Here is a 27,436-nt window from a genome sequence, read left to right as displayed (position 1 = left end):
CATCCATGGACGGAGACAGATAAGCAACTGGAAGCGCTGATAACAGTCTATATACATACTGAGAATCTACAACGAGGTTGAATGCTTCTGCAGTGAAAGTCTGAAAAGCAAGAATCACTGCTGCCAGTTCTGATCTTTGTGCTGAAAGTTGTTTCTCTGTAAACACAGTCTTCCATTGTCCATCCTCCCGCCATGCAAGGACACCATAGGAAGAGGAGCCATCTGTGAACAGAGTTTTTGCAGTGGGAATAGGCTGAAGCACCAACATGGATGAAAGGTGATAGTTTACTTGCTGCAACAAAGTGAATCTTTTGTCCTTAGGGGGATTATACAAGAATGAACCAACAAAATCTGCAATAGCAATCTGGAAACTATCTGAAAACTGAATCAAAATTAGCACTTGTTCTTGAGAAAAAGGAAGGTAGATGGAAAGCAGATCATTTCCACTCAGGCGAATTGCACGGCCTCTGCACTTAACAAGGAGATCAGCAACAGCGTCCATACTGGGGTACACATTCCTTTGAGGCGTGTGTGAAAGATGAACCCACTCCACGATTGCCACTTTTGAGGAAGTATCCGGAACGTATAAAGCTGCTGTGGGCAATCTTGGTGTAGTGAAGATGGCACATGAAAGAGTGCAGTTAGCTGTTGGCACACGATCTACAGCTATTTGATGTAGTTTTGTGTTTACCCCTTGTAAAGCACGACGCATCTCAGAGGTGCACGGAATAACATCCGAAGGAGATGTATGTCCCTTAAGAGCAGAAAACAATGGTGAGAGTTCAGATGTTGGAACTGCTAGAGACTTTCGAGCCCAATTTATCTGTCCCAAGAGATGCTGCAGTTGTGTCAAGGTAAAGGACTCTGGGATGACTATGCTTGGCATCTCTGGCAGGGCTGTATCTTGAAGCAGTTTGTGACCCAAGTAATGAAATGGAGCAGTGCGCTGTACCTTTTCTGGGGCAATACAAAGCCCAAAAGAGTTCAGGATGCGCGTAAGATGCTCGATATGATGCTCTGAGACCTTTTCTCCATGGATCAAGATGTCATCCATGTAATGGCAAACCTCTAAGGCTGGATATTGTGCTCTGAAAGGCTGCAATGCTTTATCCACAAAGTTCTGGCAGAGAGTCGGTGAATTCACCATTCCTTGAGGGAGTACTTTCCAAGAGTATCTGGAAGCTGGTCTGGTGTTATTGAGCACAGGTAGAGTGAAAGCGAACTTTTCTTGATCTGCAGGTGCTAGCGGGATAGTAAAGAAACAATCTTTGAGATCGATGATTGCGAGCTGATGGTTTCTAGGAATGAGGTTAGGGTTAGGAAGTCCACATTGAAGGGGACCCATTGGAACAATTCTCTCGTTGATCTTTCTCAGGTCTTGAAGTAAACGCCATTTTCCACTTTTCTTCTTGATGACGAAGATTGGAGTGTTCCAAGGGCTATTAGAGGGTTGCACACGATCCTGGAGTAGTAGCTCTTTGATTAGGGCCTCTGCTGCAGCGAGCTTTTCTGACGTCAGCGCCCATTGGTCGACCCATACAGGGGGTCCTTCCTTCCATGTGAGTGGAAGAGCATGTACTGGCGCTGATGCAAAGGCCCACATCAAAAATGTGTATGGACAACAGTTCTTGCTTTAGACAATAAGTCTCTACCCCAAAGGGTGATAGGCACATCCATAACGAGTGGACGGAGCTGCACCATGGAGCCTGAGTCTGACTGGAAGGTAATCGGATGCACGCTCTGGTGGGCGGGTTCGAAACCTCCGACTCCGAAGACTTCCTGGGTGACAGTCGTTGCCCACTGGTCAGGCCAATCCTTTCTGGCGATCACTGTGACATCTGCGCCTGTATCAAGAAGACCCTTGATCTTTCGTCCACCCATTTCTAAGACGAGATGAGGGCGTTCTTCTGTAATCTTGATTAGCGCCATTGCTGCCTGAGGAGGCAAAGAGTCTACAGGAGCTGTAGGCGTAGAAGTAAGCAAATAGAGTCTGGCAATTTCCAAGCCTTTTGTTAGGACACAAGGAACAGTTGAAAATCCTGGAATCAGCAACTGCGATGAATCCGTAATTCGAACTAGGCCTGCAGTCAGTGTGACTGTGGCAGGGAGGCGATCCATCCTAGGCAGGATAAGGCAAATCGAGGTGTCTGGGAATGGACCACGAATGGATGTTGGCAATTGCTGAGCAAACCATGGATTTGAAAAGTAACAGTCCTCTGTTAAGAAGAGTGGTATACCTGGGACAGAAGATTCTTCTTGTTCTTCGTTGGCAGTGTCTGAAGACATCTTTTTGGCTTCGGGTTTTTTGCACTGCTGAAGTTGGCAACTCTGAAGCTGCTTGGCGTTGAGTTGGCAAACCTGAGGTTCTTCCGTTGGTAAGAGTTGCTGATGCTGTTGAACCTGCTGGCATTCAGTCAGTTGTGTATCGAAGTGACAGGATGGAACTTCTTCTTTGACACAAGGCAGTCGAAGTTGTTGTTCCTGATAGTTGCTTGATTGTGGCGGGCTGAGCTTAAAAGCTGGAGGTGACACAAAGGTGTGGGCATTGTTAACCGGAGTGATGTTGAAGCTTCCATAAGAGGGAGCTGGCTCACTCACTTGTATTCTCTGGCCACATGGAAAGTGATCATCAGCTGGGTTGCAACTTGAACACTGCTGTTTCACCAAGGGCAAATGTCCTTCAACGATAGGCTGACCTTGATTTGAAGGTGAGTAAAGCTCAGGTGTTGCAAGGTTGACTTCAGTAGGATGTCTTCTCAACGTTGAAGGCAATTCTGCAATCAGAGACTTGACTGTGATTGCTTGCTGTGAAGCGGGGGTGACATCAGCAGGAACTGAAGGGCGGTCAGCAGAAGGTGAACTGAATGCTGTATTCTCTACTGGAACCCTTTGAATAGGTAAGGCAGATGATGAAACCTCTGGAACCTGAATGTTTGATGAGGTCACATCTTTTCTCTGGACATCTGGAGAGTAGGTATCTCTCTGGATCACTCCTTTTTTCTGATGACCTGGATAAGGAGTAGCGTTGTTCACCTTTCTGGGATGATTGACCTTCATGATGTTCTTGAACTTGCACCCTATTGTTTTACCGGGGCCGGGGCGCGGCCCGCAGAACCGTTTCCCTGAACTGGAGATGAGGTAGGTGATGTATTTTGTGGATTCAAACGACAATCATTCGCCCAATGAAATCCTTTCTGACAGATGGGACATCTCTCTGGCGGCTTGGCAGAAGGCCTTGGCGTTGTTGTGCACTGCGACCTGAAATGCCCATCGCCTCCACACCCATAGCACTTCTTGACTGGCGTAGAGCTGTCTTGACGTGGCATCTGTACCGCAGCTGCCAAGAGTTGTGCTTTGTAGGAGTGGGTACCAACATTCTGGCAGACGCGTAGCATCTCAGTCAATGTGGCGTCTGGACGAGCTGCAACTGCTGTTAGGGCATTCTTGCAGTCATCATTGGCATTTTCAAAGGCAAGTTGTTTTGTCAGCATGTTTCTGGCATGACGATCTTCTATCTGGCGTTCCACTGCAACAATCAGGCGATCCACGAAGTCCCCATAAGGCTCCTTTGGACCTTGCCTAACTGCAGCGAATCCTGATACTGAGCTAGCATCTGTGCGATTGGGTAATCTGCGCCAAGCTTTGACCACGATGTCTGCTATGGTGACAAGTGCAGCATCAGGTATGGCTAGCTGTTGATTGAGATTGGAGTAATGTCCTGATCCTGTGAGCATATCTTCTGTGGCGAGTGGCGTTGCACGTCTGGCTGCTACTTCTTTCCACTCTTGCAGGCACAGGAGAGCATCTGTAGGCGACAGGAAGGTGCGAAGAATCAACTTCCAATCAGATGGCAGAAGTCTACTAGTGGACAGTCCTTCAAGTAAGCTTCTAGTATAAGGAGCTTGAAGTCCATTTTCGCGTATGGCTTTTCGTAGTTCACGTAGTGTTTCAAAAGGAATAGCTTGATATCTTGCAGGTTGTCCTCCATTGGCACGAATCACTGGAAAGATGTGCATTGGATCAGCACTAAAGTCTATTTGTCCTAAAGCTGCTTCCAAAGCTTGGGTTCTGCAGATGGGTTGCATTGCTGTTGGATCTGTAGGTGGCATCAGTGAGTTTAAATCTTCTTGATGCTTTCCAAATGATGAGCCACTAGATGGTGCTAAAGAGTCTTTGACATCTGGATGCCTTGAAGATGGCTGACTATGAAGACAAGATGGCTGACTTGAAGTTGGATGAAGACAAGATGGCTGACTTGAAGTTGGAGCATAAGGTTGTTGGCCCTGTACTGCAAGTCCTGGCATCTGGATCATCATTGTTTGGCTTTGCTCTTGTCTTGGAATCTGCATTGGCATTGGAGGTGCTGAAGGGTTGGTAAATTGCTGTTGTGCTGCTTGCATTGAAGCTTGGATTGCTGTTGATTGGAAATCAGCTTGCTGCAAAACTGGAGCTGCTGGCTTGAGCGCGGCCTGCAGGGCAGCAGGGTTTGCTGGCAAAAAGGCTGCTTGCTGCTGCTGCTGCTGGATCGCTGGCAAAAGCGCGGCTTGCGATGGAGGAAGCGGGACCGTTGCTTGGAGCGAGGTCCGCGGCTGCTGCTGACTTGAGATCGCTGGCTGGTAAAAGGCCTGCGATGACTGCTGAGCGACTGGCGGTGGGGCAGTCCGCGGCGGGGCTTGAAAGGCCGACGGCGTCTGCTGCACCGGCACAGGCGGCAATGAATCTGGCAATGACAAATTGGACAAGGGCGAGTGCGTGTACGACAACGGGGCCTGAACTGGCTGCTGCGAGGGGGCCGAAAATGGCACAACCGCAAGCGGCAGCACAGGGGCACTATTAAAAGCAGTATTTCCCAAATTCACTGTTCCATTAAGCAAAACATTTCTTGGAGCGATTTGTTGAAAGCAGTTTCTTACTTTGCTCCATACTAATTGTACAGGAATTCCGATTTTCGGGTTGGCCATAAATTCTAACCCGATCCTTTCCCATGAAGCTAAATCTTTCGTTCCCTCCTTAGGGACCCAAGGGCAAACTTCCCCAATAGTTTTAACTAAAAGCTCTACTTCTGATTCAGAGACAGGGTGACCATTTCTTTTCAAAAGGTACAATAAATCTTCGCAAAATTTAACTTGAGCAGTTGAGAGTGAGGAGCCCATTTTTAACACTTTCCAAAAACTTTTCCTCCCCCACCCGTAGGCTTCTACTAGGGGACACCGGTTCTACCCGTAGGCTTTAACCGAAAAACCTGGCACCCGTAGGCTTTAGCCAGAAAACCTCCGCCCCCACCCGTGGGCTTCTACTAGGGGCTACCGGCCCTACCCGTAGGCTTTGACCGAAAAACCTGGCACCCGTAGGCTTTAGCCAGAAAACCTTTCTCTCCCACCCGTAGGCTTTTTCGGGAGACACCGGCCCTACCCGTAGGCTTTGACCGAAAACCCTGGCACCCGTAGGCTTTTGCCAGAAAACCTTTCCCTCCCACCCGTAGGCTTTTTCGGGAGACACCGGCCCTACCCGTAGGCTTACACTAAACTCCTTGCCGCTCTACCCGGGGACCCCTTGGGGCAAAATACACGCGCGCAATTTCTATTTACACTACTTTGGGCAAGCGGTGGATTCGCGCTACTGCAGCGAAATCCTGGATAAACCGGGCCGTTATACCTCACCTCTCAATGTCTGTTTCCGAGCCACTTCCGATATGTTGCCTTTAACCGGAGTCTTCGTGGAAGCGATTTTCAACTACGCTTCGCCTCAGAGAGGGGCACCACTTGTCGGGGTTTGGGTGCTGGAGCTCCTCGTGCACGGCCTTGGACTGGTTATGCACGAGGTACCAGTTGCGGGGAAAGCGGCCAGCGTTCCGCGTGCTTTTGAGCACGGTCGCCGGCCAAGCCTCACAGTCTGAAGGATGTTGAGTAAGCCAATTGACGACTCCGAAAGTTTGTGAGTTCCTAGTTGCCTTCTTAGTGAAAAGTTGCCTCGTGAAATAAAATATATACCCTGACTCTGAATAGGCGGACCAGTTTAAAGAAATTAAAAAATTTTACTCTACTCCCCCCTTTAACCCCAAAGGAAGACAGACACCGGTTGTATCTTTAGTGGCTTCGGCAGAACCAGCATAGGCTCGTCCCCTAAGCTAAGTTCTCCTAAGCTTAAAGTCCCTGCGCGCCCAATCTTCCGCGAGGCTAACTAAATAAACTAAAACCGAAATATCTTCCGCGGGCCTAACCCTAGGCTAACCTAAAAGAACCTATCTAAAACTAAAACCGAATGATCTTCCGCGATCTAACTCTAACTAAAGAAAAACCCATCCAACCCATCCAGCCCGCTCCTAGTCCCTTAAACTAAACTTGACTTCAACTAAAACCCAACTAAAAGAACGTAAGAAGAACGTGCGGTCTCGGTCTCGGTCTCATGCCTAAGCGGGGTGCCTCTGCCTTTTATTAGGGAACAAACGTGACATCATCATTAGTACTTTAACCAATAAAATCACTGTTGCTGCCCTCCAAAAAGGCGGGAAGCAAGTTTAACGCTCATTAACAACTTTGAACATGACCGGATCTATAAAATAAAGGCAGATTAATCTCATAAGTGAACCACACTATTCATTCATGCTTTCACTTTCACTTTTGCGCGCAATTATACCAAAAGTAGACCTCGAAAAACTCATAAAATAACCAAATAAATATGAATCCATGGCGGATCCGTGAAACGTATTCCGACACTAGGGCTTGCCGATCAGAAGGTTGGCGGTTCAAATCCCTGCGAGGGGGTGAGCTCCCGTTGTTTGGTCCCTGCTCCTGCCAACCTAGCAGTTCAAAAGCACATAAAAGTGCAAGTAGATAATAGGTACCGCTCCATTGGGAAGGTAAACGGTGTTTCTGTGCGCTGCTCTGGTTCACCAGAAGTGGCTTAGTCATGCTGGCCACATGACCCGGAAGCTGTTTGGGGACAAACGCCGTCTCCCTTGGCCAGTAAAGTGAGATGAGCGCCACAACCCCAGAGTCATCCACAACTGGACTTTATGGTCAGGGGTCCCTTTACCTTTTAAGATCTGTGGGGTATTAATGCTATCAGGTTTATGCTCTGTCTTATGCTCAGGTTTCTAGATTCCACTCGCCTTCATTCCAAGGAAACCAGAACTTGGTAAAGTGCCTGGAACCACTGGAATCTCATACTGCTCAGAGATTGGGGTGACGTGGAACAAAGAGACTCTGTTTGCAGAGGAGGGAAACATGTCCTTTTGCCTGTCTCTTCCCCACCCCCCTGGTCTCCTCATTCCTCAGCATCCTCCCCCAGCCCTCCTCCCCCCCACCCACTCAATCTTTTTCAGCAGTTCTTGTCTTTCCCTCTTAGTCATCATTAGGGTCAGGCTGATCCCGTTAATGGTATTTCCATAATTGAACAAGGAGGATGGCTGTGCAATATCTCGAGAGCTGAAATACTCTCCAGGGCTCCATCAGCTCAGCTTTAATGCAGTTTATTGTTATTTTAGCCTTCGTCAAGTATTCAGCAGGAGCTGGGGGGAAATATGCCAGGCTGACGGGCAGCGAAACGCGGAAACAATTAGCCAAAGAGCTCTTGCACTCGTGCAAGAGGGCAGCGGCGCAGCTGAACTGCCAGTCCAAGGACTAGCTCCCTGCCCCTGATATGACCAAACAGCTCCGAGGCGCATGACCTCCCAGGCTCTGCGCAAGGATGCACCTGCCACTCACCTGCAAGGGCTCCCTTGTCACACTCTATCTTGCAAGGCCATCTCTGCTCAGATTCAAGGAATCCGGCACCAAGCTGATCCAAGAGGAGACCACAATCAATCCAGATGCCAAAAGCATATTCTCTGCATCATTTCAGTCATCTTGCAAAACACAGAGCCAGTGTGGTGTAGTGGTTAGGAGCGGTAGACTAGTAATCTGGTGAACTGGGTTCGCGTCTCCGCTCCTCCACATGCAGCTGCTGGGTGACCTTGGGCAAGTCACACTTCTCTGAAGTCTCTCAGCCCCACTCGCCTCACAGAGTGTTTGTTGTGGGGGAGGAAGGGAAAGGAGAACGTTAGCCGCTTTGAGACTCCTTCGGGTAGTGATAAAGCAGGATATATCAAATCCAAATCCAGACCCAGGGTCAGTTTTGCAGGGACCCCCGGGAAGGTTTATGGGGCCTAGAGCAGGTGTGATGCTTAAGGCCCTACAAGGACCCAGGCAGGTGTGTGGCTTATTCGCAATTGACCAGAGCCTCGAGCGAAATGAGTCAGCATTTCACTATTCGGAACACAGGGGTAGCAAAGGCTGCAGGTGACCCCGAACTTGAATTCCCAGTTTCAGTGGGCTGTTTTGAGCCTCTCCCTGGGCAGAAGAAGCCAGAGTCCACCAGCAAAATTGCCAGGGTTTAACAATAGCAGAGATTGGGTGGCGGCAGGAGGTCACCCGCCCACCCACCCTCAAAACGAAAGGGGTAGCAATAAAGGCAGGGGTCCTTTCTCTTTCTGTGGTTATTTCTTCTGAAAAAGCGTTTAGATGTTTAAAGTGCAACACATCTGCAGGTAAGACGAATGGGGGTGGGGTGGGGTGATTGCTTCAACAGGGGTCAACTCATAGCTGTCAAGTTTCGGATTTGAAAATAAGGGATCAGCACCCTCACCTGTCCCAGGGACAGTCTACGGTTCTCAGGGACAGTCCATGCCGCGGTAATCCCCCCACCCCAGGCTACAAATTAATTTACACCAGGAAAGAGCTCCCAGGAAAGAGAAATCAGGGCAGAGAAAAGAAAGCACTTATTCACGCAGCACATGGTTAACCTCTGGAACTCCCTGCCACAGGGAGCAGCGATGGCCACCAACTTGGATGCCTTTAGAAAAGGATTAGGCAAATTCATGTAGGAGGAGAGGACCACTGATGGCTTCTGGCCAGGTTGGCTCTGCTCTGCCTCCAGTTAGGGGCACCAATGCTTAATCTGAGAACCTGTTGCCGAGAAACATCCGTCTATTTTCTCTTGTTCTTTATATGTCTGTCTGTTTGTTATTAGGTATTTATATTCCACCTTTTTCTCCAAGGAGCTCCCTGGTCCTAGTCCTCATTTAATCCCCACAACAGTCCTGTGAGGTAGGCAGGCAGGCAGGGCTGAGAAAGGCAGGGACCCAAGGAGTCCCTGGACTCCAACTCTCCTTCCCAGAAATAAGGGAAATTTAAGGGATATCAACAATAAGGGATAGCTGCAGGAAACGGCTTGGAATAAGGGAGTTTCCCGCAAATAAAGGGATACTTGACAGCTATGGGTCAGCTGAGTGCTGGAACTGGGCTGGGGTGATGACTGAAGGGGCTCCAGCCTGAGGGGGTTTGTGGTGAGGAGCTGAATTATCAAAACCAGATTCAGCCCAGGGTTCGGTGGCAGGCAGTTCTGAGGCTTGAAAGGCCCTTGCCAGAGAGGAGGGATAAGAGATCTTAAGATCCCCCTGGAAGAAGGCTGGGGAGGGTTGGGGGTTGTTGCTCAGGAGCAACTCCTGGGTAGGAATGAGCTCTGGGGGTGATGAACCCCAAAGCAGCAGAGGGCGAGAATGGCAAGTGTCCATCTATTATGGGGCGGCTTCCACGAAACCCCAGTGGCCAGGAGACCTCCTTGGATCAATAGGTGTTTGGGGTGACCGACTAATGAGCTAAGAGGTGTTAAATGAGCAGAGGAGGCCAAGGGGATCGATGGCGAATGTGAAGGAAACGCAGCTGGGCCTTGGCAGCTCTCACAGGAAACACTTGTCTGGGTGTTTACGAAGCTCCAGTAATTGCCAATTAATTTCACTCAAGCAACGATAAAGAAGGGGCAGGAAATGGCTGCTTTCGGCAAGGACATGGGCAGGAGCCCCAGAGGCGAGCGGACATCAGTGAGGTTTCTCTCCATCCCCTGACTCTGGAGAGGCCTGGGTTTCATGAAAATGGGAATAAGAAGGAGGGAGGGAGGGAGGGAAGAAATTGTCCCCTGCCAGTGACTGGCACAGAAAGCAGGACCCTCTGGGAGGGATGAGGGGGTGTCTGGCCAACTGGCCCTTCTGCATATGATTTTTGCATTAGCTGGGATTCTTGCATTACAAAGGGTTGGACTGGATGCCCTTTGGAGGTCCCTTCGAAAAACAACAATTCTAGGAGTCAGGTGGCCATCTGTTGGGGATTCTTTAGCTGATTCCTGCATGGGACAAGGTGGTCCTTGGAGGTCCCTTCCAACTCTGCAATTCTATGATATTCTCTCTCTCTCTCTCTCTCTCTCTCTCTCTCTCTCACACACACACACACACACACACACACACACCAAGCCATACAGTGGGGGGGGGGGAGGCAGGGTAACCACTCAATGTAATTTTATATTGCAGTGGTACCTTGGTTCTCAAACTTAATCAGTCCCGGGAGTCCGTTCCAAAACCAAAGCGTTCCAAAACCAAGGCACGCTTTCCCATAGAAAGTAATGTAAAAACGGGTTAATCTGTTCCATGCTTTTAAAAACAACCCCTAAAACAGCAATTTAACACCTATTTTACAATCTTAACGAGACCATTGATGCATAAAATGAAAGCAATAATCAATGTACTGTACTGTAAAATAAACAAGACAGTATTGTAGATGATAAAAAGTTCTTCTTCTGTAGGTTCTCTGTTGGCAGGAGAATATAACAGAGGCCAACCAGAGAATATTGAGAAGCAAAGCAGCTAGTAAGCCTATTAAACTGTTGCATCAGGGTCCCCTGCTCACCCCACGCAGGGAGGGAGGAGAGGAACCCAGAACATGGGTGAGCAAGCCCTTATATAGACTTTTGAAATTGCCCACCCTATAGCTCAAGAACCACCCCCAATACATCATAAATACATCACAGAAGGGGTGGTCTACAGCAGAATCCTGTCTGGCAGGAAACTGGCCATTCTTTTGTGATGAAAAATACTTTAGTTCCTGAGTCCAGGTCACAGGCTCACCCTATTCATACACAAATGTGCCCTTAAGGCAGGATTTGTGAGCACAGAGACAATGCCGCGGCTTTCCCCATTTCCATCCAAACTGCAGAGGAATATTTGAGGTCACTGAAAAGAGTCAAAATGGCTTCAGGACTGTTTTCCTGTACTGTTTCAGGCATGTGGTTTATATATTTACAGTATGTAACACATGGAATGGACAAAGCGCCCAGAGAAAAGCCCTTTTCTCCCTCTTCCGTAACATCCAATGAAGCCGAATGTCAGAAGATTCAGGACAGATAAAAGAAAGAACTTCTTCATGCAGCGCAGAGTCGAACTGTGGGACTCACTGCTGCAGGAGCCACCAGACGGGATGGCTTTAAAAGATTAGACAAATTCATTTGCTGGAATACCAGTTGCTGGAAACTGCTGGAGGGAAAAGGGCTCTTGTGCTCGAATCCTGATTGCAGGACAGCCATCTGTTTGGCCACTGTGAGAACAGGATGCTGGACCAGATGGGCCCCCATTTGGCCTGATCCAGCAAGCTCTTCTTATGTTCTTATGCTACGTTCTTAGATGAAATTATTATTATTTTTTGTGGGAAATTAATCTCGGCTTTCAGAAATGGCCCTTGTTCCTTGTTGATGAACGTTCACAATTATTATGGCCTCTAAGAAAAGAAAGAGACACTTTGTCTCTTGCAAGAAAGAAGTAAGATCCTGCCTGGGGAAAGTGTTTCGCAGATGCTCAGAGATTAAATACGTAAAGAAGAATCTTAGCTCCTTTGCTAAGATAGGAGGTGGAGCGGGAGGCAGCCCCACAAATCTTTTTCCAAATGGTGATGAAGAAGAAAACTTGTTTTGCTTGTTTCGTTTGCTGGGGGGGGGGTCACCTTTTTAATTGACTCCTGCAGGGAAATATTTCAGCAAGCCATCAGCAGCATGCCCCCTTGTAACCTTAGGAGCACATGACGGTAACCACAGTAAATTGTGGTCCCAAACATTTTTTTACATGTTGTTGTTGTTGTTGTTCAGTTGTTCAGTCGTGTCCGACTCTTCGTGACCCAATGGACCAGAGCACGCCAGGCACGCCTATCCTTCACTGCCTCTCGCAGTTTGGCCAAACTCATGTTAGTAGCTTTGAGAACACTGTCCAACCATCTCATCCTCTGTCGTCCCCTTCTTCTTGTGCCCTCCAACTTTCCCAACATCAGGGTCTTTTCCAGGGAGTCTTCCCTTCTCATGAGGTGGCCAAAGTACTGGAGCCTCAACTTCAGGATCTTTTTACATACAGGCTTGCTAATAAAGTCTAACACAGTGGTTCCCAATTAGGGGTCCGGGGACCCCTGGCGGTCTGCAGAATGCACCCAGGGGATCCACGGCCCTATCCCTTGCCTACCGCTCCGCAGCTAAATTTCTGCCATTATTGCATGGTAATATCACAAATTTTATGGTCTGTTTTAGTGCAGTGTGATTTTCCAACATACAGTATTGGCCAAAATCTGTTTTGAAATCGCACCAATATTGCACAGTGATCTCAGCCAGTGTCGGAATTACATATAAGCTAAACAAGCTATAGCTTAGGGCCCCACTCTCTTGGGGGCCACCAAAAAAATGTAAAGGAAAAAAATCTGGATGTACATTTCCAAAATCTATATATATAAAAATGTCCCCATTGTGTGCGCGGCGGACACCGATGTTCTCCGTAACCGCTGTACCAAAGCGCATCAAATTTAGGACACAGCGTAACATGACCATGAAGGAAGGGTCTGGCATCATAAAAATTGAAAAAAACCACACCTGTCATGCCTAAAATATAGAATAAAGGCAAAAAACAATGGCGCGTCTATTATACCTCACCAGCAAAAGGAATGAAGACTCCAACAGCATCCAATAGAAAGGCAGATCGCCCATCGACATCATCAGACCTGGCCAGAGCAACAATGCCTGTGCCCTCACCTAAAATGGCCGCCGAAGCTTTGCATGCTCCAAGAAAAGAAGAAAAAAACACAGAGCAGGAGGCATGCCTGAGAGGTCGCACTGAGTAAGACCAGCTCTGAGGGGATTGTGTCGCTGGGGTGCGCAATTTTGGGACTGGATAATTTTGGGACTGGGGTGGGGGAGAATGCTCTTTAAGGTTGTCAGTGCCCTCACCTAAAATGGCCACCGCAGCTTCGCATGCGCAAAAAAAAAAAAAGACGGAGCAGGAGGCATGCCTGAGAGATCACACTGAGTAAGACCGGCTCTGAGGGGATTGTGTCGCTGGGGTGCGTGATTTTGGGACTGGCGTGGGGGAGAATGCTCTTTAAGGTCGCCAGTGCCCTCACTTAAAATGGTGCTATTTTTACATGAGTAGAATGTGTCCTTTTATGTAAAATGCATCTCTGGGTTATTTGTGGGGCATAGGAATTACCGTAGTTCATTTTTTTACCCAAAATAAAGTCCGGCCTACCACATGGTCTGAGGGTAAGTGGACCGGCCCACGGCTGGAAAAGGTTGCTGACCCCTGCTCTAAAGGGACAGGGAAGAATGAAAACAGGAGCTTCCAGAATACTCTCGGGGTCAGGAGAATTTTTAAAAGCAAAAAAAAAAAAAAACCAAAAAAACCCCACAGCAACGCGTGGCCGGGCCAGCTAGTATAAGATAAAAAAACAAATCAAATAAAACCTACATGCAGCAACAGTGTTTTGTTTTGTGTTGTGTTGTGTAGGCTCCTATGATGTAAGCAATGGGCCCCGCCCGCTATCCTGCTCCTAATAATAATAATAATAATAATAATAATAATAATAATTTGTTATTTGTACCTCGCCCATCTGGCTGGGTCTCCCCAGCCACTCTGGGTGGCTTCCAACAAATATTAAAGTACATTAAAAAACTTCCCTAAACAGGGCTGCCTTCAGGTATTTTCTGAATGTCAGGTAGTTGTTTATTTCCTTGACCTGTGATGGGAGGGCGTTCCACAGGGCGGGTGCCACTACCGAGAAGGCCCTCCTCCTGGTTCCCTGTAGCTTTGCTTCTCGCAGTGAGGGAACCGACAGAAGGCCCTGATTGATGGGGGTGGAGACGCTCCTTCAGGTATACAGGACCGAGGCCGTTTAGGGCTTTAAAGGTCAGCACCAACACTTTGAATTGTGCTCGGAAACGTACTGGGAGCCAATGTAGATCTCTCAGGACTGCTATTATGTGGTCCCGGCGGTCCACATCACTGGTTTGCTCATTTCTATATATAGGGTGCCTACGTTCTGCATGGACAGGTTGCATGGCAACATGTGCAAATGGCTTTAGATACGTACCAATAGTGGAACCTCGAGTTGTGGATGTAATCCGTCCCGGAGGCACGTCCACAACTTGAAGCGTTCACATCCAGAAGCGCCACACCTGTGCACATGTGCGGTGCGAGTTAGTGGTTTTGCGCATGCGCGAGCGCCGAAACCCAGAAGTAACCGTTCTGCTACTTCTGGGTTGCCGCAGGACGCAACTTGAAAAGATGTAACCTGAAGCAGACGCAACATGAGGTATTGCTGCATTAGGTCCATAAATTACCATATAGCATATATTCAACAACAACAAAAACCAGTGGCAATTTGTTGTTGACAAAGGACTGCTGGACATATAGAGGGCCCCATTACCTTCAGTAGCTTAGGGCCTCATGACACCTAAATCTGGCCCTGATCTCAGCCAATAATGCAGCTAGTCTGAGCTGCCTTCCTTCACGCTGAGGGAAAACAGGGCAGCTGATCACTCTCAATTCAAGGCACCCTGGCGCTACCTTCTCCTGGCACGGAGGCAGTGCAGCTTTCCTCAGTTAGCAGGAAAGCAGCAGCAGCCACAGCGGAGATCCATCTTCGCTGGCTGCCCCACTGATGCACTCCACATCCCCATCCTTTCCCACTCAACATGCAGTGGAAAATGACTCTGCTTCTTCTCCTCTCCCCTCCCCCACCCTATCTTCATGGCTACTCTTTCCCTCAGGGACCCGGGTGGCGGTGTGGTCTAAACCACTGAGCCTAGGGCTTGCCGATCGGAAGGTCGGCAGTTTGAATCCCCGTGACGGGGTGAGCTCCCGTTGCTCGGTCCCAGCTCCTGCCCACCTAGCAGTTTGAAAGCAGGTCAAAGCGCAATTAGATAAATAGGTACCACTCTGGCGGGAAGGTAAACGGCGTTTCCGTGCGCTGCTCTGGTTCGCCAGAAGCTGCTTAGTCATGCTGGCCACATGACCCGGAAGCTGTCTGCGGACAAACGCCAGCTCCCTCGGCCTATAGAGTGAGATGAGCGCCGCAACCCCACAGTCGTCTGTGACTGGACCTAACATTCAGTGGTCCCTTTACCTTTACCTTACTCTTACTCTTTCCCTCATCCCCACACCTGATCTCTAATTTCAGGTGTTGTGTTATATCGGAATATCACAATGTTTAGCTACAGGTATATCACGATGTTGAAAACCAGATATCGCTCAGCCTTAGTCTGTTTTTAAGCGTACAGTGGTACCTTGGGTTAGGTACACTTCAGGTTAAGTATGCTTCAGGTTAAGAACTCCGCTTAAGAACAGAAATCGTGCTCTGGATGCGCAGCAACAGCGGGAGGCTCCATTAGCTAAAGTGGAGCTTCAGGTTAAGTACGCTTCAGGTTAAGAACGGACCTCCGGAACAAATTAAATACTTAACCCGAGGTACCACTGTACCTGAAATCCTTTGCTTGTTAGGGGCTGCCCCACATTTTGTTCAAAAATCTGCTTTGCAGAGGTAACTACCACAGAGTTATCAAAATTTTCAAAAGAAGGGGGTCCATGGCTTGGCTTTTGAGAAACGGGGTTCTCTGCAATTAGCTGATTATTTTACTTCCTAGTGCCACAAATGCAAAAATATTTGGGAGGAAAAATATACCAGATGTTTCCATCTTATTTTGGAACATAGGAAGCTGCCTTGAGCTGAGCCAGACCCCCTGGGGGCTCCAGCTCAGTAATGTCTACCATGCCGGGGGTGGGGCTCAGTAGGCCTGGCACAGGCCCCAATTGGCCCCAGCACCTTATTTATTTATTTCATAACAATTATACACCACTTGATTGTTTTTATATAAAAAAAACTTCTCAAACGGTTTACAAAAAGAAAATAAAAATGAAGTTATCAATAAGAAAAATTAACAATAATTTAAGACTTTCAAAAAGATAAAATAGCAATAAGCAACAGCAGCCAGTGTATTGATAGCCAGAAATTGGAAAAAAAGATATTACCTAATATAAGAGATCAGCAGACTTTAATGGTGGAATATTTGCAACTAGCGGAGATTACCGGAAGGATACGAGGACAAACAAAACAAACTGTCCGTAAAGAATGGAGAAGCTTTAAGGAATATTTGGTGACTAATGGTGTAAAGGGAATTCTCACGGCAGAACTAGACTGAACCGGGTATAAAATAAAATTAAAAAACGAAAAAGATAAATAGAAAACAATACAGAAATGTATAACTGTGCAATACAAAAGGTTTAATGTGTAAAGTACGGTGAGACTAATTGGAAGTCATTTTTAACAAACAAACAAAACTTCTCGAAGTGGTTTACAAAAAGAAATTAAAAATGAAATTATCAATAAGAAAAATTAACAATAATTTAAGACTTTCAAAAAGTTAAAATAGCACTAAACAAACAATAGATTTTAAATGCTTTTAAGGTAAAGGTAATGGGGGACCCCAGATCGTAAGGTCCAGTCGTGGACGACTCTGGGGTTGTGGCGCTCATCTCGCTTTACTGGCTGAGGGAGCCGGCGTTTGTCCGCAGACAGCTTCCGGGTCATGTGGCCAGCATGACTAAGCCACTTCTGGCGAAACCAGAGCAGTGCACGGAAACACCATTTACCTTCCCGCCAGAGCGGTACCTATTTATCTACTTGCACTTGATGTGCTTTTGAACTGCTAGGTTGACAGGAGCTGGGACCGAACAATGGAAGGTCACCCCGTCACAGGGATTCAAACCGCCGACCTTCTGATCGGCAAGCCCTAGGCTCTGAGGTTTAACCCACAGCGCCACCCGCTTGGGTTTTAGTGGGTGGCAAAAACAGTACAGCAAAGGTGTCTCCCTGATGTCAATAGCACACCCTCCAACATTTCTCTGATGAAAATAGGGATTTCTTACCATACCCTCCAACATTTTGGGATCAAAGTAGCAAGCGGCGATAGCGACGCCGAAGAGGATCTTCTTCACCACCTCTATTGCACCTGCAGAAAACAGCCGCAGGAGACACTTTCAGGTGGTTCGCACTTTAGCGGAACCACATGCAGCATTGGGGCCTGGTAAGGCCCCCAAGATCTCCTGTGATGATTTTGCAAAAGTTTTTTTTTTGCAGATGAGGTCGCTCAGATTCGGAAAGAGGTAGACTCCACCGTGGGAGCAGGGCCGGGGCGGGAGAGTGCTAGAGTCCTGTCTAGTCAAGTTGCGTGGGATCAATTCCAATCTGCTACCTCCGAGGATGTGGACAGGCTCCTTGGACGAGTGAAACCAACCACCTGTCTCCTTGATCCTTGCCCATCCTGGCTAATAAAAGGGAGACGGGAAGGGCTGGGCGATGGGCTCTGCGGGGTGGTGAAATGCTTCTCTCTGCGAGGGAGCCCTCCCAGACCCGCTGAAAGAGGCAGTCATCAAACCGCTTCTTAAAAAAATCATCCCGATTGTTGCTTGGCAAGGGAGGCTCACTGGCCAGGACGCTCACTGCTGTCAGCGAGCCGCACCTTTCCCATTCACAGGTGTGCTTTGATTTGGGATCATGCTACTAGCCGTGACTGAGGCTCGCTCTGCCTCCACAGTTGAAAGAACCAATGCTTCTGAGTTCCAAGATCCGGAAACCACAGGAGGGGAGGGAGCTCTTCTTGTGCTCAAATCCTGCTTGCTGGTTTCCCACCGGTATCTGGTTGGCAGGGCCGGCGCGTCCATTTAGGCGAACTAGGCAATCGCCTAGGGCGCCAAAATGGAGGGGGCGCTGGCCAGGCTTGGGCAGGGGGGGCGGGGCGGGCTAGCAGCAGCTTCTCCACTGTAGCGGAGAGGCGCTGCTTGCCCCCTACACCACCCCCCACCTCCCGCTAAAGCAGGCTTTGGCGGGGGGCGGGCGGTGGGACGGGTGAGCAGCAGCTTCTCCACTACAGCGGAGAAACTGCTGCTTGCCTCTCCACCACCCCCCACCTCCCGCTAAAGCAGGCTTTGGCGGGGGAGCAGGGGGCACCAGAAGAAGCCCTAGCACCGGTCCTGCTGGTTGACGGCTGTGAGAACAGGATGCTCCCTTTGGTCTGATCCGGCGGGTTCTTTTGAGGTCCCTTGGGTTGCAGTGCTCTCGCCCTCCTTTTCCACCTGTGGCTGCAGCGCCCATCGAGTTCTTCCTCCTGCTAGGAGTTCTTCCTCCTCCTCCTCCCTCCGCAGCAACAGACAAAACCCGCGTGTCAGGGAGGCAGAGCAAGAGGAAAACCAGGCCTCCCCAATTATGCAATTCTGTGAGTGGAGGCCTCTGTATTGCCTCGCCCTGTCAGTTTGACTGACATAAATCCCAGCATCAGGGATGGGGATTGTCATTTAGCACCTCTAATACCTCCCGGGTAATGTCATTACAGCCTCCTCCTCCAGCCACTAATGCGGTTTGGAGCTGCACCGTGGCGGCACCCGGGACTCGGCGCCCGCCCAGAGAGAGCATGTGGTAACAGAGTAGCTGCCTAATCTGAGGAGACAGTCGAGAAGGAGGGGGTGGGAAAGAGCAGTGACCGTGCACAGGCAGAACGAAACCCACCAGTTCACACTCTTGTTTGCAAACCACTGCCCCATAGGTTAGCTCCCAGGTGCAAATACAAAGCACTCCCTCCCTTCTTCTCCTTCTTGGGATCACAAATGGTGATGGGGTTGGGGGGTTGGAAACCAAGCCTTATGAGGAATCATGTTTGAGGGAGTTGGTTAGGCTTAGCCTGGAGAGATGATACGAGAGCCATCTTCAAACACCTGAAGGGCTCTCACCTGGAGGAGAGGCTCTGAACCAATGGGTTCAAATTACAGGAGAGGAGATTCTGACGAAACATTAGGAAGAATGGGCTTCCTCGGGAGGTGGTGGACTCTCCTTCTTAACAGAGGTTGGATAGCCACCTTGGGGAGGGGGATCCTTTAGCTGTGATTCCGGCATTTCACGGGGTTAGACTAGATCAGGCACCCCCAAACTTGGCCCTCCAGGTGTTTTGGGACTACAACTCCCATCATCCCTAGCTAACAGGACCAGTGGTCAGGGATGATGGGAATTGTAGTCCCTAAATATCTGGAGGGCCGTGTTTGGGGGTGCCTGAACTAGATGACTGGCAAGCCCAATTAGCTCAGTTGGTTGGAGGGTGGTGCTGACAACGCAAGGTTGTGGGTTCGATCCCTGTAAGGGCCAGCTGCACATTCCTGCATTGCAGTGGGTTGGTCTAGATGGTCCTTAGGATCCCTTCCAACTCAATGACTCTTAGGGTCCCTTCCAACTCTACAATTATATGATTCTAGGACTTCTGGTCTGCTTCTTAGATTGCGGGTTAACACCCATCATTGCCACCCTTCCCTTCATTCATATGCCAGAGTAACTTGCTATGTCCTCCTCCTCCTCTGTCATTGGGGTTAGCTAAGTTTGATAGTAGTGCCAAGGCAAAATCTCTCCAAGATTTCTAGGCAGGGCCTTGACATGCCCACAACTGACAAATCTGAGGTGGTTTGGAACCCTGTACGGTAAAGGTAAAGGGACCCCTGACCATTAGGTCCAGTCGCAGACGACTCTGGGGTTGCGGCGCTCATCTCGCTTTACTGGTCGAGGGAGCCGGTGTACAGCTTCCGGGTCATGTGGCCAGCATGACTAAGCCGCTCCTGGCAAACCAGAGCAGCGCATGGAAACGCCGTTTACCTTCCCGCTGGAGTGGTACCTACTTATCTACTTGCACTTGACATGCTTTTGAACTGCTAGGTGGGCAGGAGCAGGGACCAAGCAGCTCACCCCATCACGGGAATTCGAACCACCGACCTTCTGATCGACAAGCCCTAGGCTCTGTGCTTTCCTCTAAATGGTTGTTCGGCTTATCATTCACTCGCAAACCCAACTGTATTGTTTCCAAAACAATGAAAAATAGAAGAGGAAACTTATGGAGCACCTGTTGTTGTCGTTCCACACACACACACACCCCACAAAACAAAACATAGCAAACTATGGAACTCACTCCCACAAGAAGCAGTGGTGCCCACAAGTCTGGGTGGCTTTTAAAGAGGATCGGACAAATACATGGATGACTACCAGCCAGAATGACTTTGCTCTGCCGCCAAGGTCAGAGACAGCAATGCTTCTCAATTCCAGTTGCTGGAAACTGCAGGAGGGGAGATTGTTGCTTTTGTGCTTGGGCCCTGCTTCCGAGTTTCCCACAGGCATCTGGTTAGCAACCATGAGAACAGGATGCTCCCCCAGATGGACCATTGGCCTGATCCAACAGGCGCTTTGTATGTTCCAATGCTCTCAACCCCTGTCGTCCTCCTTCTCCCTGCCTGGGATCGTTTTCTGCCCTTTCGATGGAAGAGGTGGTTCTCATTCAAGAGCAGCAGCGACAGCAGCCCTCACTCTCCCCACAATCTGATCCAAGCCCTGGGCTTTGCTGTCTCTCTCTCACACACACATACACATTTGTTCCCCAGCTGAGCAGCTCCTGCCAAACAGCAGCCTCTGGATGTTGCAGAGCTGGGCTAAGTCTCTGTTTTGATGAGCCAAGCTCTGAAATGCATTAGGCTCAGTGTAACACAATCCGAGTGGCAACTCTCTAATCAGGTTAGGTTCCTCACCTGATGACAGGCAGGGCCTCTCTGAGTGCCATTTCATTTGCAGGCTCCTGTTTGCTCTTCTGCCAGCCCCCCCCCCCCCGTCCTTGCCTCTGCCTCATAGCTTCCAGGGGTGTCTCAGCAACACTTAGCATCCTGGGGCCCTTCCAGGCTGCTGCTCTTTTGCATTCAGTGACATTATTAGGCAGAAAGTGAGGAGGAATTGAAGAACCTTTTAATGAGGGTGAAAGAGGAGAGCGCAAAATATGGTCTGAAGCTCAACATCAAAAAAACTAAGATCATGGCCACTGGTCCCATCACCTCCTGGCAAATAGAAGGGGAAGAAATGGAGGCAGTGAGAGATTTCACTTTCTTGGGTTCCATGATCACTGCAGATGGTGACAGCAGTCACGAAATTAGAAGACGCCTGCTTCTTGGGAGGAAAGCGATGACAAACCTAGACAGCATCTTAAAAAGCAGAGACATCACCTTGCCGACAAAGGTCCGTATAGTTAAAGCTATGGTTTTCCCAGTAGTAATGTACGGAAGTGAGAGCTGGACCATCAAGAAGGCTGATCGGCGAAGAATTGATGCTTTTGAATTATGGTGCTGGAGGAGACTCTTGAGAGTCCCATGGACTGCAAGAAGATCAAACCTATCCATTCTCAAAGAAATCAGCCCTGAGTGCTCACTAGAAGGACAGATCCTGAAGTTGAGGCTCCAGTACTTTGGCCACCTCATGAGAAGAGAAGACTACCTAGAAAAGACCCTGATGTTGGGGAAGATGAAGGGCACAAGGAGAAGGGGACGACAGAGGATGAGATGGTTGGACGGTGTTCTCGAAGCTACTAACCTGAGTTTGGCCAAAATGCGAGAGGCAGTGAAGGATAGGCGTGCCTGGCGTGCTCTGGTCCATGGGGTCACGAAGAGTCGGACACGACTGAACGACTGAACAACAACGATATTATTAGCAGCAAAGTGGATTTGGCGCTTTTGCACAGCAAAACTGCTCCCCCCCCAAAAAAAAAAATAACCCCATGCTTTTTCTAAGAAAGAAAGTGGTAGGAAAATGTACTGGGAAGTGGGTGTGGGTGTGTGCGTAACAATTGCTTGACATAGCACAATAAGACCTCCCCTCTAACAAACCAGAATGAGTGCTCCACAAACAGCCACCCTGAACACCGTTCAGGATGATGGCTCCAGGCTCCGTAAAGATCCTTCATATGAACCTGCCCAGGTTTTGAGGTCTTCAGGAGAGTCCCTTCTCTCGGTCCTGACACCCTCCCAGGCACACTTGGTGGGGACGCGAGAGAGGGCCTTCTCGGTGGCTTCTCCGAGACTTGGAACTCCCTCCCTAGATAAGCCAGACTGGCCCCCTCCTTGCTGTCCTTCCGCCAGCAAATGAAGACTTGCTTTTTCCAACAGGCTTTGGGAAGCGACTGCGTTAAATGAAAGGGCTGGCGCTGTGCTGTTTTTATTGCAATTATTTGTATGTTTTTAATAGATCATACACACACACACAAACACATATAATTATATTAATGTTTAATTGTTTTTAAATGAAGGGAGGACATTGATATCCCCCCCTGCACACTCCACAGTTGGCTCAGAGTACTCTTGGGAGACAAGACTGAGCAACACCCTACAGGAGACACCAGGATGCATTAATGAGAATGAATAGCTGCAAATAATGAACGTGAATGAATAGCAGCACATGGTGGATATTAATTAACTGCTGATGGCTTTTGACTGGCAGATTCTCATTTTGAAATGTTTTCATCTGCCACGTTTGTTTCCATTATTTTTTGCTCTCGCATTGGTTTTCTTTTTATGGGATTCTTGCAGACCACACTTAGCGGTGTGAATGCATCAGAAGGGCGGGCTGAAAGTTCTCTGCAGTAATGAACACATGATGAACAACAGCACCACAGGTTGGCTTGGTTAAGAATTGTTGATTAATTGTTAACCATGAACACCTGCTCTCCTCCAAGTCAGCCAGACTTTCAGTGTTGACGGGGGGAGGGAGGAATGAGGAGGGCCTGGTCCTTTCTGCGGCTTGTACTTCCTGTAATGTCCGCCCCCCCCCCAGCACGCTTTGAGTACAGGCAGCCCAATTCCACCCCGTCACCCACCTAAATGGCTTTAAAAGAACATTAGACACACTCGTGGAAGAGAGGGCGACTGATGGCATAAGGTAAAGGTAAAGGGACCCCTGACAGTTAGGTCCAGTCGCAGACGACTCTGGGGTTGTGGCGCTCATCTCACTTTACTGGCTGAAGGAGCCGGCGTACAGCTTCCGGGCCATGTGGCCAGCATGACTAAGCCGCTTCTGGCGAACCAGAGCAACACATAGAAACGCCGTTTACCTTCCCGCCGTAGTGGTACCTATTTATCTACTTGCACTGGTGTGCTTTCAAACTGCTAGGTTGGCAGGAGCTGGGACCGAGCAATGGGAGCTCACCCCATCGTGGGGATTCGAACCGCCGACCTTCTGTTCGGCAAGCCCTAGGCTCTGTGGTTTAACCCACAGCGCCACCCGTGTCCCCATTAGCTGTTAGCTGACGGCATTAGCTGTTAGCTTATGCTCTGCCTGGACTGAGGCAGCAACGCTTCTGAATACCAGTTGTTGGAAACCACAGGAGGGGAGAGGGCTGTTCTTGTGCTTGCATCCTGCTTCCTGGTTTCCCACAGGCATCTGGTTGGCCCCTGCGAGAATTGGATGCTGCACTAGATGGCTTGATCTAGCAGGCTCTTCTTGTAAATGATGGAACATGTTCGCACAGGAAGCAGGGATGGCCAACAACACACCCTGAACAGCAATAGCCTCTTCACCCATCTTCACTTGGAGTGTTTACCTCTTTTGTGTGGCCCAGGCACCTACTGGATTTAAATTTCTCCCTGCAATATACTGAGTCCACAAAATAAGCCAGGGGAAGCAATTAACATAGTTTATCCATGTTGTGGGATAACATGTTGTTGTTGTTGTTGTCCCGCTGCTTTCCCAGAGGAAATTTGTGTTTTACCACTTTGGGTTTATCCAGACTTCCCCATCTCCCGACGCTTCTGACTCAGTCGGAATAAACAGCAATTCAGGTGAGCTCCCATTGCTCGGATCCAGCTCCTGCCAACCTAGCAGTTCAAAAGCACGTCAAAGTGCAAGTACAGTAGATAAATAGGTACCGCTCTGGCGGGAAGGTAAACGGCGTTTCCATGCGCTGTTCTGGTTCACCAGAAGCGACTTAGTCATGCTGGCCACATGACCCGGAAGCTGTCTGCGGACAAACGCCGGTTCCCTCGGCCTATAGAGCGAGATGAGCACCGCAACCCCAGAGTCATCCACGACTGGACCTAACGGTCAGGGGTCCCTTTACCTTTACCTTACTCTTTCCCTCATCCCCACACCTGATCTCTAATTTCAGACATTATGATATATCAGAATATCATGATGTTTAGCTGCTGATATATCACAATGTTGAAAACCAGATATCGCTCAGCCCTAGTCTGTTTTTAAGCGTACAGTGGCACCTCGGGTTAAGTACGCCATTTCTGTTCTCATCCTGAAGCAAAGTTCTTACCCCGAGGTGCTATTTCTGGCTTAGCAGAAATAACTTGAAGCGTCTGTAACCTGAAGCGTCTGTAACTTGAAGAGTCTGTAACCTGAAGCGTCTGTAACTAGAAGTGTCTGTAACTTGAAGCGTCTGTAACCTGAAACGTCTGTAACTTGAAGCGTCTGTAACCAGAAGCATCTGTAACCTGAAACGTCTGTAACTTGAAGCGTCTGTAACCAGAAGCATCTGTAACCAGAAACGTCTGTAACTTGAAGCATCTGTAACCAGAAGCATCTGTAACCAGAAACGTCTGTAACCCAAAGCGTCTGTAACTTGAAGCGTCTGTAACCTGAAACGTCTGTAACTTGAAGCGTCTGTAACCAGAAGTGTCTGTAACTTGAAGCATCTGTAACCAGAAGCATCTGTAACCAGAAACGTCTGTAACCCAAAGCGTCTGTAACTTGAAGCGTCTGTAACCTGAAACGTCTGTAACTTGAAGTGTCTGTAACCAGAAGCGTCTGTAACTTGAAGCGTCTGTAACCCAAAGCGCCTGTAACCCAAAGCGTCTGTAACCCGAAGCGTCTGTAACCTGAAGCGCCTGTAACCTGAAGCGTCTGTGACTTGAAGCGCCTGTAACCTGAAGCGCCTGTAACCTGAAGCGTCTGTAACCCGAGGTACCACTGTAATTGCCATCACCTTTATTTTACTAGCCCTTGAAAGCCTTGGCAATTTTCGATGAAAGTTTCAATGTAACATTTCCAGTATAAAATTTCTAGTACATAAGTTGCAGTGAAATAATTAAGTTAAAATAATTTGCTTATTTCCCAGTACCATAGAATCCCAAATGTGATCAGTGCTTTTTTCCTAGAAAAAAAGGTGCTGCTACTGCGTACCAGTGAGTAACAGCAGAAAAAAACACTGCCTTTTAGACGTCTGCAGCAGTTTCTGCCCCGATCTTTTCTGTTTCTTTCACAGTAAGTTTCCTTGCGGTTAAACTGATGCATTATAGGTCACAAAAGGACAAAATGCCTTTAACAAAAAACAGATGACTTCTTGATCAGAACAAAATGTTAATCTAGACAAAACGTTTCCCTCTCCCTGATTTCCCCCCCATTTGGCCCATCATATAAGGGACATTTTTAATGCATAATATACATTCTCCGTCTGATTCAAGTTACAGATACAAAGCTGTATGGAGACAGGGACCTGCTTGCGCCTGCCGTCCAACATGGCAGAAATTCAAGAGAAGAGCTGTGCATGATGAAGAACATTGAATTGTCAAAGTCCCAAGTTCTTTGATGGGTTTTGTTTTGTTTTTTAAAAAAATCCAATGCTATGGAGAAAATTTAAATGCTTGCCACAGCCATTTGGGATTGTGGCTCCTTTGCGATTGCAGGCTGCATCTAACTAGCTTCTATTCAGAGTAGAACTACTGACGTTGTTGTTATTCAGTCGTTCAGTCGTGTCCAACTCTTTGTGAACCCATGGACCAGAGCACGCCAGGCACCCCTATCCTCCACTGCCTCCCGCAGTTTGGCCAAACTCATGCCAGTCGCTTCGAGAACACTGTCCAACCATCTCATCCTCTGTCGTCCCCTTCTCCTTGTGCCCTCCATCTTTCCCAACATCAGGGTCTTTTCTAGGGAGTCTTCTCTTCTCATGAGGTGGCCAAAGTACTGGAGCCTCAACTTCAGAGAGCCAGTGTGGTGTAGTGGTTAAGAGTGGTAGACTCGTAATCTGGGGAACCAGGTTCACGTCTCCGCTCCTCCACATGCAGCTGCTGGGTGACCTTGGGCTAGTCACACTTCTCTGAAGTCTCTCAGCCCCACTCACCTCACAGAGTGTTAGTTGTGGGGGAGGAAGGGAAAGGAGAATGTGAGCCGCTTTGAGACTCCTTCGGGTAGCGAAAAGCGGGATATCAAATCCAAACTCTTCTTCTTCTTCTTCAGGTTTTTCCTTCCAGTGAGCACTACTGACATTAATGAAACCTAAATGAGCCACATCTATTCACTTCAGTGGGTCAACTCTGAGTATGACTAGCGATATAGGGAAGGAGGGGAGATTGCAGGAGCTATGAGGCTTAACCAGTTAGGAAGGTTTGGAACCCAAGGTCCATTGATGGCATGCAGATACGTATTTGTTTAGCTTTCCAGGTGGACACATTTTGCCCTCTTTCTCCGAGGGCTAGAGACTTACTTTTTAAAAAATGAAAGCTCTGAGTCTGGAGCTCATGTTCACAGGAAACAGTAAAAGCCTTCATGGGTGCCATAGTGCCCATAGGGGCCAGGTTAGTGCCGCCTGGCCTAAATTGTTGGTGCATCATGAATGCACCACAGTAGTAAGCAAACGAGATGTGCAAAGTGAAACGATAAGGATTGTGTGGGTGGAGAAATCAGTTGAAGAAGGGAGGGAAATGGCATGGAACAAGAGAGGTCGAAAACTGACGAGGATGACGGACAAGGGAAAAAGAGGTAGCGGTGATGCTCCAATCATTTGATTGTATAGCTCAGCTTTCCCCAACCTGATGGCCGTCTGGAGATTTTGAAGTACAATTCCCATCAGCCCCGGCCAGCAGAGCCGCATCAAGCTGAGGCTTATGGGAGTTGTATTTTTTTTAATATAAAAATTTATTGATTTTTCAAGAAAATTAACAAACAAATAAAAACAATGCAAACATACAAATTACAAAAACAGATATACAAACTACAAAAAATAAAACAAAAAAACTCATACAAAACATCAAAAATTACATAAAACACCTAATTAACTATCTTAATCTTATTTTGAATCTTAATTGGGGGGACTTCCTCACGCCCTCCCTTCTGCGTTCATTTCAAATATAGTTTAGTAACTTTTTAGCTACTTTGAATCTTCTTTACAAGTTATCTTAAACCTTATCTATCAACTTGTATATAATACCTTATTCTTACCAAAATACAGAAAAAAAATCAAATATATCACTAACTTAACTTCTTATATACTCTATAAACTGAAATTGTAATGCTATTGCCTATAATATCCACTGATTTCAATTTCAAATATCTAACTTTTCACATTGTTTCAAATATTCTTTAAATTTCTTCCAATCTTCTTGCACCTTCTCCTCCCTCTGATCTCGGAGTTTCGCGGTCAGTTCAGCAAGTTCCATATAGTCAATCAACTTCATCTGCCATTCTTCCACTGTAGGTAG

The sequence above is a fragment of the Lacerta agilis genome, chromosome 8, assembly GCF_009819535.1.
Source record: "Lacerta agilis isolate rLacAgi1 chromosome 8, rLacAgi1.pri, whole genome shotgun sequence".
NCBI classification, from domain to species: Eukaryota; Metazoa; Chordata; class Lepidosauria; order Squamata; family Lacertidae; genus Lacerta; species Lacerta agilis.
Note: the sequence above shows the minus strand (reverse complement) of the source record.